The following is an 11,077-nucleotide window of genomic DNA, read 5'->3' on the forward strand; positions in this document are numbered from 1 at the left end:
AAGTAGTACTTTTCCAAAGTGTTGCCAGATTCAGTATGCAAGCCCTCAGGAAAGGGCTGTATTTAGTTTGATGTTGTCTAGTTGTAACGATCATATTTTCCAGTTTGGACACATGGCCCGGAAAAGGATTATTTTTTTGACGTGTAGGTTCATATGAAAACTAATAGAACACAATATTTGAAATCCCCTGCCTTCCCAGTAAATTCTGATTGTGCGATCATAATACGTACACACCAAGAATATTATTAATGCTTCATGTATATAAAACAAAAATTATCTTCTGAGACAAGTGTTGGAAACATCCTTGTATTGTAAGCTACTGACCTTAAAAACGATTAACTGAATTATTGAAAATAAAAGGTTAGTTTGTGGGGTTTTGTTTTTAAAGAGATTTTTTTTTTAAGATTCCTGCTTTTAACATTAAGCCCTTGGAAACATAACAATTATTAAAAGAAGAGGATTAACAGGAAGATGGGGGATAACTTGGTTCCGCATTATGACGAATTAAAAGAAAATATATAAGGAAAGAAGGAAAAGAAAGAGATTCAACACTGTAGCACCTTACACCTAGCTCTAAGGAGAGAAAGCCATGTCAAGGGAAAAGGGAAATGAACAGAAAGATGAAGGAAGGCAAAGGAGAAATGTCTCAGAGGGAATTTTCTTTTGAAGTTTTTATTTTGAAACAATTATAGATTTCACAGGAAGTTGCAAAAATAGTACAGATTTTTCAGCCAGTTTCTCCCATGGATCGTATCTTCCATAACTCTAGTACATACTAAAGCCAAGAGACTGACATTGATGTAAAATGTTGGGATAGTCCTGTATCATCCTATCACATGTGTTAATTCATGACACCACTACCACAATCAAGATTCAGAATTATTTCAAAAACCACAAAGATCTCCAGAGTGCTACCATTTTATAGTAACTCCCAAGTTACAACTCTTGGTCACCGTTCAGTTGGCCTTTGAACAATGCAGGGGCTCAGGGGACCTGCACAGTTGAAAGTCCACATACAATTTTTGACTCCTCAAAGCTCAACTAATAGCCTACTATTGATCAGAAGACTTACCAATGACATAAACAATTAACAGATATTTTGTATAGTTTATACTGTATTGTTACAATAAAGTAAGCTGGAGAAAAAAATATTATTAAGAACTCCTTGTGAGTTTGAGCCCTATGTTAGCCATAGAATTTACTTAAAAAAATAGTTTGTTTTAAAAGGAAAAAATAAAATCATTAGGAAGAGAAAATTCATTTACAGTACTGTACTTATTGAAAAAAAGTTCACATATAAGTGGACCTGCATAGTTCAAACCCATGTTGTTCAAAGTTCAACGGTACTGTTTCCGTTCCTATAATTTGACATTTCAAGTATGTTCCATAAATTGACTCATGTAGTATATGACTTTTTGAGATTGGCTTCTTACACTCAGCATAATGCCCTTGAGAACCATTCAAATTAATGCATATATGAACAGTCCATTTCTTTTTATTGCTGAGTAACATTCCTGGTGTATTAGGACCCTCCAGAAAAGCAAATACAGTAAGATAAATGTATGAGCATGCCTATCTGTTTAACCATTCACCTATTGTAAAAATTTTTGTTGTTTTCTGTTTTGGGCTATTAAAAATAAAACTGCAGGTTACCTGGGTGGCTCAATCAGCTAAACATCAGACTCTTGGGGTCTGCTCAGGTCATGATCTCATGGTTGTGAGATCAAGCCCCATACTGGGCTCCACGCTGAGCATGGAGTCTGCTTAGGATTCTCTCTCTCCCTCTCTTTAGGCCCCTCCCCTGCTCATGCACATATGCCTGTGCAGGAGCACACTTGCTCTCTCCCTCAAAACAATAGACATTTTAAAAATAAATAAAACTGCTATGAATACTCATTTTTTGGTGTAGGCATAAATTTTCACTTCTCTGGGATAAGTGTTCAAAAGCACGATGCTGGGTCATGTGATACATGTATATTTGTTTTTTTAGGAAACTACTTAATGATTTTTCAAAGCAGTTATACCATTTTACATTCCTACTAGCAATATATGAGAACCAGTTTCTGTTTATCCTCACCAGCATTTGCTATTTCACTATTTCTTATTTTATCTCGGCTAACATTAGTAGTAGGTATGTCATGATATCTCATCATGGCCTTACTTTACACTCCCCTAATGGCTAATAATATCAAATATCTTTTCATGTGCTTATTTGCCATCTGTATATTCTATTCAGTTAAATGCCTCATGTCTTTTGCTCATTTTCTAATTGCATTATTTGCTTTTGCCTGTTATATTTTAAGAGGTCTTTATATATTCCAAATATGAGTCTTTTATCAGATATGTGGTCTGCAAATATTTTCTCCTGTCTGTAGCTTGTCTTTTCATCCTCTTAACAGGGTCTGTTGCTCAGTAAATGTATTAAATTTTGGTGAAGTCCAGATTAGTCATTTTTTAATTCATGAATTTTGCTTTTGGTGTCATGTCCTCATACTATTTACCAAGTCTATGTCCTAAACATTTTCTCCTATGTTTTCTTCTAAAGGTTTTTTTAGTTTTACCTTTTATGGTTAAGTCTATGGCCTTTTTTTTGAGTTGCATACTTAGTCAATAAGGTGTGAGGCTTAGGTCAAGTTTCAATTTTTTTACCTGTGGGTATCCAATTGCTCCAGCACTCTACATTAAAAAGACTATCTTTCGGGGCGCCTGGGTGGCTCAGTCGGTTAAGCGTCCGACTTCAGCTCAGGTCACGATCTCGCGGTCGGTGAGTTCGAGCCCCGCGTCGGGCTCTGGGCTGATGGCTCAGAGCCTGGAGCCTGTTTCCGATTCTGTGTCTCCCTCTCTTTCTGCCCCTTCCCCGTTCATGCTCTGTCTCTCTCTGTCCCAAAAATAAATTTAAAAAACGTTAAAAAAAATTAAAAAGACTATCTTTCTTCCATTGAATTGTTTTTGTACCTTTATCAAAAAATCAATTTGGCCATACTGTATCTGGGTTCTCTATTTCAAAGGGAATTTTAAGCCCTCGGGTGGTTTTGATGTTGGGTTAAATTTTAATAAACATGTTTTCATTTTTAAGAAGTAACTTATGATCTGTCCCAATGTTCATCAGGGCAACTTACCGTAGCCCTGCTCCTAGTCCCATTGACCAAAACTCAACTTCTCCACCTACCAGCTATTCTAGTCTCTTCCTTCTGTGAATTTGGAATCTCAAGGGAAGACTTCACTGATCTGTTTTCCTTTCTACACAGCCTTTGATCCAAAATCAGCATTGCCAACAATACATTCCTGTAGAACCTCTGATTCCTTGATCTTCTGTTGGATTCCCTCCACTGCCCATACCTGAAGTCCTTGCTAACCTCACATATAATATATAGGCCTAAGAACTGAACAGAATTAACATGCCATGTGCACTTATTTATTTATTTATTTATTTATTTATTTACTTACAATTTCACCTAAACTATAGAGTCTACCACTAAGCTTAATAAAATGTCTAGGTCTAAAAAAAAAAAAAAAAAAATGTCTAGGTCTAAATATTTCAATAGAAGTATTTAAAATACTTTTTGTTTGCATTTCATGCTTGGTAACCAAAATCCTCCTGAGCAGCTCATCATTATTAAACAAAATAGCAATCTCAGACACTTATTCTACTGCTAATTAGTACTCACCATGTAACCTTATCTGACTCCTCAGTAGTTTGGCATAGCTTTTAATTCACTGAGTATCTTTAACCTCATTTCCCAAGTGGTATTCTAAGGAACACTAGTTGTGAGAGACTTTAACTGGTGCTCCTAAAAATTGATTCCATACTACTAATATTCCAGAACTTGGGGTAATTTTTTTCCTTCCAGCTCTATTGAGATTTACCTGGCATAATATTTGGTAAGTTCAAAGTGTAAAACATGATGGTTTGATATATGCATATATTGCAGATGGTTATCACAGTAAGGTTAGTTAATACATCCACCACGTCGCATAGTTACCTTTGTGTGTATGGAGAGAATTTTTGAGGTCTACTCTCAGCAAATTTCAAGGATATAATGCAGCAATATTTTAACCATAGTCACCATGCTGTACATTAAATTCCTGGAACTTATCTATAGTATAACTGGAAGTTTATGCTCTTTGATTACTTTTACCCATCCCTCCCCCATCATTTCCCCACCTCTAACACCCCCGCCTCACCTTGGAAATCACCTATCTTCTCTATTTCTAAGAGTTCGGTTTTTCAGATTCCACATGTAGGTTAAAATACACCGTTTGTCTTTCTCTGTCTGACATTTAATTTAGCATAATGTCCTTCAGTTTCATCCATTTTGTCACAAATGGCAGGATATCCAATTTTTTAGTGTCTGGATAATATTCCATTGTGTGTGTGTGGGTGTGTGGGTGTGTGTGTATTCTTTATCTATTCATTTGTCACTGGACACTTTGGTTATTTCCATGTGTTGCCTGTTGGAAATAATCCTTCAATGAAGTTGAGGGTGCAGATATCTCTCAAAGATACTGATTTCGTTTACCTCAGATATATGCCCAGAAATGGAATTGCTGAATCATATGGTAAGCTTGGAGTAAGTCTTTTTTTTTTTTTTTTTAAGTCACAATCCCATTTATTTATTTGTTTGTTTGTTTGTTGTAAAGCAAGCTCTATACCCAACATGGGGCTTAAACTCACAACCCTGAGATCAAGAGTCACGTGTTCCACTGACTGAGCCAGCCCTGTGCTCCATCTTGGAGTGTTTCTTAATTCTTCTTTCTTTTACCTTCCACTTCCAATCTTTAACATGTGTACAGGGATGCCTGGCTGGCTTGGTTGGAAGAGCATGTGACCCTTTAAAAAACATTTTTTTTAATGTTTATTTATTTTTGAGAGAGAGACAGAGACAGAGCATGAGCAAGGGAGAGGCAGAGAGAGGAGGCACAGAGTCTGAAGTAGGCTCCAGGCTCTGAGCTGTCAGCACAGAGCCTGATGCAGGACTCAACTCATGAGAAGAACATGTGACTCTTGATCTCAGTATCATGAGTTCGAGCCCCATGATGGGTATAGAGATTATTTTTTAAAAAATAAACAAACTGGGGAGCCTGGGTGGCTCAGTTAGTTAAGCATCCAACTCTTGCTCTCAGCTTAGGTCATCATCTCATGGTTTGTGACATCGAGCCCCACGGCGGGCTCGGTGCTGGTGGAGTGGAGCCTGCTTGGGTTCTGTCTCTCCTTCTCTCTGCCCTCACCTGCTTGTGCTCTCTCTCTCTCTCTAAATAAATAAATAAGCTTTTAAACAAACAAACAAACAAACAAACAAACTTGGGGCACCTGGGTGGCTCAGTCAGTTAAGCATCCAACTCTTTTTTTTTTTTCTGAAGAGAATTTTATTATAAGAAGTCAACATCCAACTCTTGATTTCACCATTCATGGGTTTGAGCCCTGTGTTGGGCTTTGTGCTGGCAGCGGGGAGCCTGCTTGGGATTCTCTGTCTCCCTCTCCCTCTGTCCCTCCCCCACTAGCTCTCTCTCAAAAATAAATAAATATTTAAATAAAGAAGCTTTTTTAAAAGTTATGTTCAGATATTTATTTATTTAGAGAGAGAGAGAGAGACAGAGTGCGAGCAGGGGAAGGGCAGAGAGAGAGGGAGACACAGAATCTGAAGCAGGTTCCAGGCTCTGAACTGTCAGCCCAGCTCCAACCCATAAGCCATGACATCATGACCTGAGCTGAAGTCGGATGCTTAACTGACTGAGCCACCCAGGCAACCCAATAAATAAGCTTTTTAAAGAAGTGTTCAGAATGTGACCATTTTCCCTACCTCTCCTATTGCCACTCTGATCTGAGCCACCATCACCTGTGGCGTGGATTCTTGAAATAGGCTTCTAATAGCTTCCGGGTAGCGATCAAAGCAATTGAAACAAAAGTCAGGCCACGCCTTTCTTCAAAACGGTAGAGGGACTTTCTGTGTCATTCGTGGTAAAAGCCCAAGATCTTATTATTATAACATATAAAGCCCTGTACAATAGGCACTCTAAGGGCCGTCTGACCTACCGTCCATCCCTTTACTCACTGCGTTCTAGATGCACTGGCATCTTTGGTATCCCTGCAGCATGCCAGGCACACTTCTATCTCAAGGACTTTGTGCTTGCTTTCCCCTGTGTCTGGAATACTCCTCTGTCTCCATCTCTGTCTCTTGCCCATGCGTATATCTGCCCATCTGTCTGTCTGTCTGTCTCTCTCACCTCCTTCAGGTCTTTGCTCACATGTTACTTTCTCAGTCAGGTCCTTCCTGACTACTTTATCTAAAATGTTGACACTAGCCCCTATATCTTCCTTGCTTTATTTTTCCTCCTTAACATTTTTTTGTAAGTTTAGTATTTTATGAACTTCCTTTGGTAAATATGAATTATAAGGTAGAAAAATCCCCCAGTAAATAAGGACAATCTCCCTCCAGCTATGAACATAAACTTTATTTTCACAGTAATGTGTCCAGGAACAATTGTTCTAATTATGCAATAAATATGGATCAAATGAAATAATTTGTACTTAACTTACAAAATTAGTAAACTGTGCAATTTTTAAAAAATGTTTATTTTTGGGGTGCCTGGGTGGCTCAGTCGGTTAAGCGGCCGACTTCGGCTCAGGTCATGATCTCACGGTCTGTGAGTTCGAGCCCCGCGTCGGGCTCTGTGCTGACAGCTCAGAGCCCGGAGCCCGTTTCAGATTCTGTGTCTCCCTCTCTCTCTGACCCTCCCCTGTTCATGCTCTGTCTCTCTCTGTCTCAAAAATAAATAAATGTTAAAAAAAAAATTTTTTTTAATAAATAAATAAATAAAAAAGAAAAAATGTTTATTTTTGAGAGAGAGATAGAGTCAGAGTGCAAGCAGAGAAGGGGCAGAGAAAGACGGAGACATAGAATCTGAAGCAGGCTCCAGGCTCTGAGCTGCCATCACAAAGCCTGACACGGGGCTTGGACCCAGGAACCATGAGATCATGACCTGAGCTGAAGTTGGACGCTTAACCAACTGAGTCACCCAGGAGCCCCAGTAACCTGTATAATTTTTTATCTTATTTTCACCTGGAGATCTGCACTGGTCCCTACTGGGTTCCCATAATCATTCTGGCCTCCAATTTGTACTCCACTTTGGAAATGAACACATGATCATGTCTCCTATATGAATCCCTTCCAATGGCTTACCATTTCCCTCAGAATAAAATCCTTTATCCTGATCTGACAGGCTCCACATGGTTTGTCCTCCACCTTCACCACTGTCTTTCTGTCCTGCCCCAGAGCCTTTTGCAGATTGTTGCCAACTGGAGTGTTCTTCCTTACCTTTTCTCTAGTCATCCTCTTTGTTCAGATCATAGCTAGAGAGTCACTCCCTGTGGTAGAAACTGTAGGTATCTTATTGACATATCCCACTTTTCCCTTCCTTGCTGGCAGAGCCTGACTCCTCCTACAAAGACTAAAATAATATAGGATAGTTGCTTTCCCATGCTCTTTCAAGCAACATATGGACATGCCCAAGGCCAAGGGGATCTGAAATTCCTTGTGGGAAAAAAAGTTTCTGAAAAAAGGAGACACACAAAGAGAAATACCTCTTTTCCTGCCTTTGGATGCAATTGTATGAGGACATAATGCCTAGGGAACAAGCATAAAAATCTACTCAACAAGAAAGAATGGAATAGCAGAGAGAGGGAAAGAGGAAAGAGCCTAGGGTTTTAATGGCATTATGGAGCTTCTGAATCACCCCTAATCAAAATACCTCCTACTTCTTGTTGTATGAAATAAGTGTTTTAACTGTTTAAACTTTCATCTGTTAGATATCTTGCAGCTGAAAACATCTTTATTGATCCTCTTACACAAGGAATGCTTCTCTGACTTCCCTGACCACTCCAACTCCTTTTCTTGTAAACCCACGTAGCACCATATCTTTCTCCTTCAGAGTACCTCCCATGTTTCTGTCTTTTTTGTTTTTTTTTTTTTAGGTTTTTGTTTGTTTATTTATTTATTTTGAGAGAGAGAGGGAGAGCAGGAGGGGCAGAGAGAGAGAGAGGGAGAGAGAGAGGGAGAGAGAGAGAGAATGCCCAATGTGGGGCTCAAACTCACAAACCGTGAGATGGTGACCTGAGCTGAAACCAGGAGTCAGTTGCTCAACTGACTAAGCCACCCAGGCAACCCCTCCCATGCTACAGTATTAATGCAGTGTAATTATCTCTTTCTCCAGAATGTAAAGCAAGTTTTATGTGGACAAGGATCATATCTGTTTTTACTGATAATTTTCCCAGCACCTAGCCAAGGCCCTGACACATAATAGGCACCAAAGAATGCATAGAATGAATGAGTTAGTGAATGAATGAATGAATAAATGAATGAAGCTAACTGGAACTGTAAAAATGTGGGAAATGGGGGCGTACACTTTCTCTTTGCTATTTTTGCTTAGACAAAGGTTGTACAAATTTTTTTTAATGTGATTGTTCTCTCACAAATCTTATTGGTTTCTAATATTTCATCTTTGATCAAATGCCATTTCCTGAAGATGGTGGTAGGATGTTGGGGGTTGAGGCCCATGTTGTTGGCAAGAGGCCTGAAACCATAAATCTACCTTTTACTAGGCTTGCGTTAAAAAAAGAGTTTAATAACCCCTTTCATTTCCTTATTTCTCACATTTCAAATACAGGATAGAGGCCTGAAATGAAACACAAATAATTTGCTGTGTGCATATATTGTTTTTTTCAATTGCACCCAATCTATAGATTCTACCACTAGGATTAATAGATGTCTAGGTCTAAATACCATTTTATTATTTCATATAGAAGTATTAAAATGTGAACTGATTTTACTTTTTGCTTGAATTTCAAGCATGGTGGCCAAAAGAAACATTTAGTTTAGACTTTCTGATGGCATGTGAAATTTACAGTGGATCTGAAGTTGTCTGGTTTTAATTTTTTCCCCTTGCACATGGGTCTTCAATAAAGCATCCAGAAGAAAATAAATTAAAACCAGACATTTCTATCAGAGGTTTCACATGCAATCGCTACAGACATGAAAAAAATTCCACTATCACTTATTGGCTACAAACTAATATTTTAAATCACATCTTATTTTTCACTGCTAATTTAATTGAAAACCTTGAATTAATACCTTATCTTCTTAGAAAATTATCATGACATCTGGCAGGACTGCTGAGGCTTTGGCAACAAACGAAATAATTTCTACCTAGAGTGAAGAACTGCCACTTGAAATTATTTTTGAAAAACAAAGGGTACAGACAATCAAAATTCCTAAGAACTCATTTTCCCACATACATATGATCACATGCCCCATCACAGTCTGGAGTTCCAATCCTAAATTTTCAACTGTTTATAGGTCATTCTCAAACTTAACATGTAAAGAAAACCAAACTAATTGTATTCCTTCCTTTTCTCTTACCCAAAGCATATCTATTCTTCCCATGCAGTATTGTCTATCTTGGCAAAATACCACCATCTTTCTTCCAATATGTGATGTTATCAGCTGTAAAATACATCATTATTTTCTATACTGTTAACTACAGAAAAATGGAGCCATTAAACCATGACACATTACCAACTGTATTATATATACTGATTTCAGAGAGGCAAAATGTGGGAAAATGTGCATTTTAGGAGCAAAGAAATACAACAATTGCCTAATCTAATCTATTTTCTCCCCTTTGTTCTTAATACTAGAAACCCATTATTTACTGGTCTCTAGAAAAAAAGACCTTATTTTTCAGCCTTTGCATTGCTAAAATAGCCATGTAACAAGTTCTGGCCAATTAAATGTAAGAAAAAAGGATCATGTGACAACTTCTGGGACATTTCCTTTAAACAGAGAGAGCAGTTGTACTTCCTTTCCTCCCCCTTCTCTTTACTTACTTCTATCATCTTGCTACCTCAGTACACATGTGAAGACTCAGATCATAAAGTCAAGATCTCTATGATGAGCAAATAATGAGGTAGAAGGAGACTAGATACTCCAACCATCCTTTGATTCCATAAGACCTGCCCATCCACTGATTCCGCCACCATTTCTCTGGTCTTCACTTCCTTGATGAAGGCTCTCCCCACCTTATTCAGATTAAATTCCCTGGCCACTTATCATGTTCATTTTCTTGCTTACACTCACAACTCCCTTGCCCCTCTCTCAGTATTTTTGTACTCAGCAAAACTGCCACCTAAGTTAAGTCCAACTCTCTTTCTATCCTGCACCCACACTCATGCAGCTGAACATGACTGGGGAAAAGCACAAAACCATACTGATTTCTCTCTCTTGACCACAAACCTCCAATTGACCCTTAACACTATTTGACAATCATATTATACTTTCCTATATTCTAGATTCATACATTCCTAACCTTGTTCATTCTCCCATTTTAGTAAATGACTCTTTCATACCTTCTCTCTCCTCAAACTTCTATTACCTCTTCGCCTATTCTTTTTTTAAGACTTTTTCTTTTCTTTTTTTTTTTTTTTTTTTGAGAGAGAGAGAGAGAGAGAGAGACAGAGAGAGAGAGAATCTCAAGCAGACTCTATGCTCAGCTCAGAGCCTGAGGTAGGGCTGGATGCCACAACTCTGGGATCATGACCTGAGATGAAATCAAGAGTTGGATGCCCTACCAACTGAGCCACCCAGCAGCCCCTATTCTTTTCAGCTTTATTTTTTATTACACAGCCCCAAGATCAAGAGTCCCATGCTCTACCAAGTAAGTCCATCAGGCACCCCTATCCTCACTTCTTCTGGATGACTTTCCTACTTCACTGAGAAAATTGAATTAATCAGAAGAAGACTTCTTTGGACACCCACCACCATATCACTTACCAGCAGTGACACTTATATATTACTCTGCCTTCCCCCAGTTACCACAGATGAACTATTCATGCCCTTATATAAAGCAAATCTCTCCACTAGTGTACCAAGTCCCATCCCATCTAGAACCATCTGCTTGAGAATATTGTTCCAGTAATTCCGCTCCTTCTTTTCTATACCATAAATATTTCACCTTTTCATGAAACATTCTTCTCAGTTTATAAGCATGCTGTCCTTTCTCCCATTTTATTTTATTCTTTTTT

Source organism: Panthera leo, chromosome A1, assembly GCF_018350215.1.
Source record: "Panthera leo isolate Ple1 chromosome A1, P.leo_Ple1_pat1.1, whole genome shotgun sequence".
Lineage (NCBI taxonomy): Eukaryota > Metazoa > Chordata > Mammalia > Carnivora > Felidae > Panthera > Panthera leo.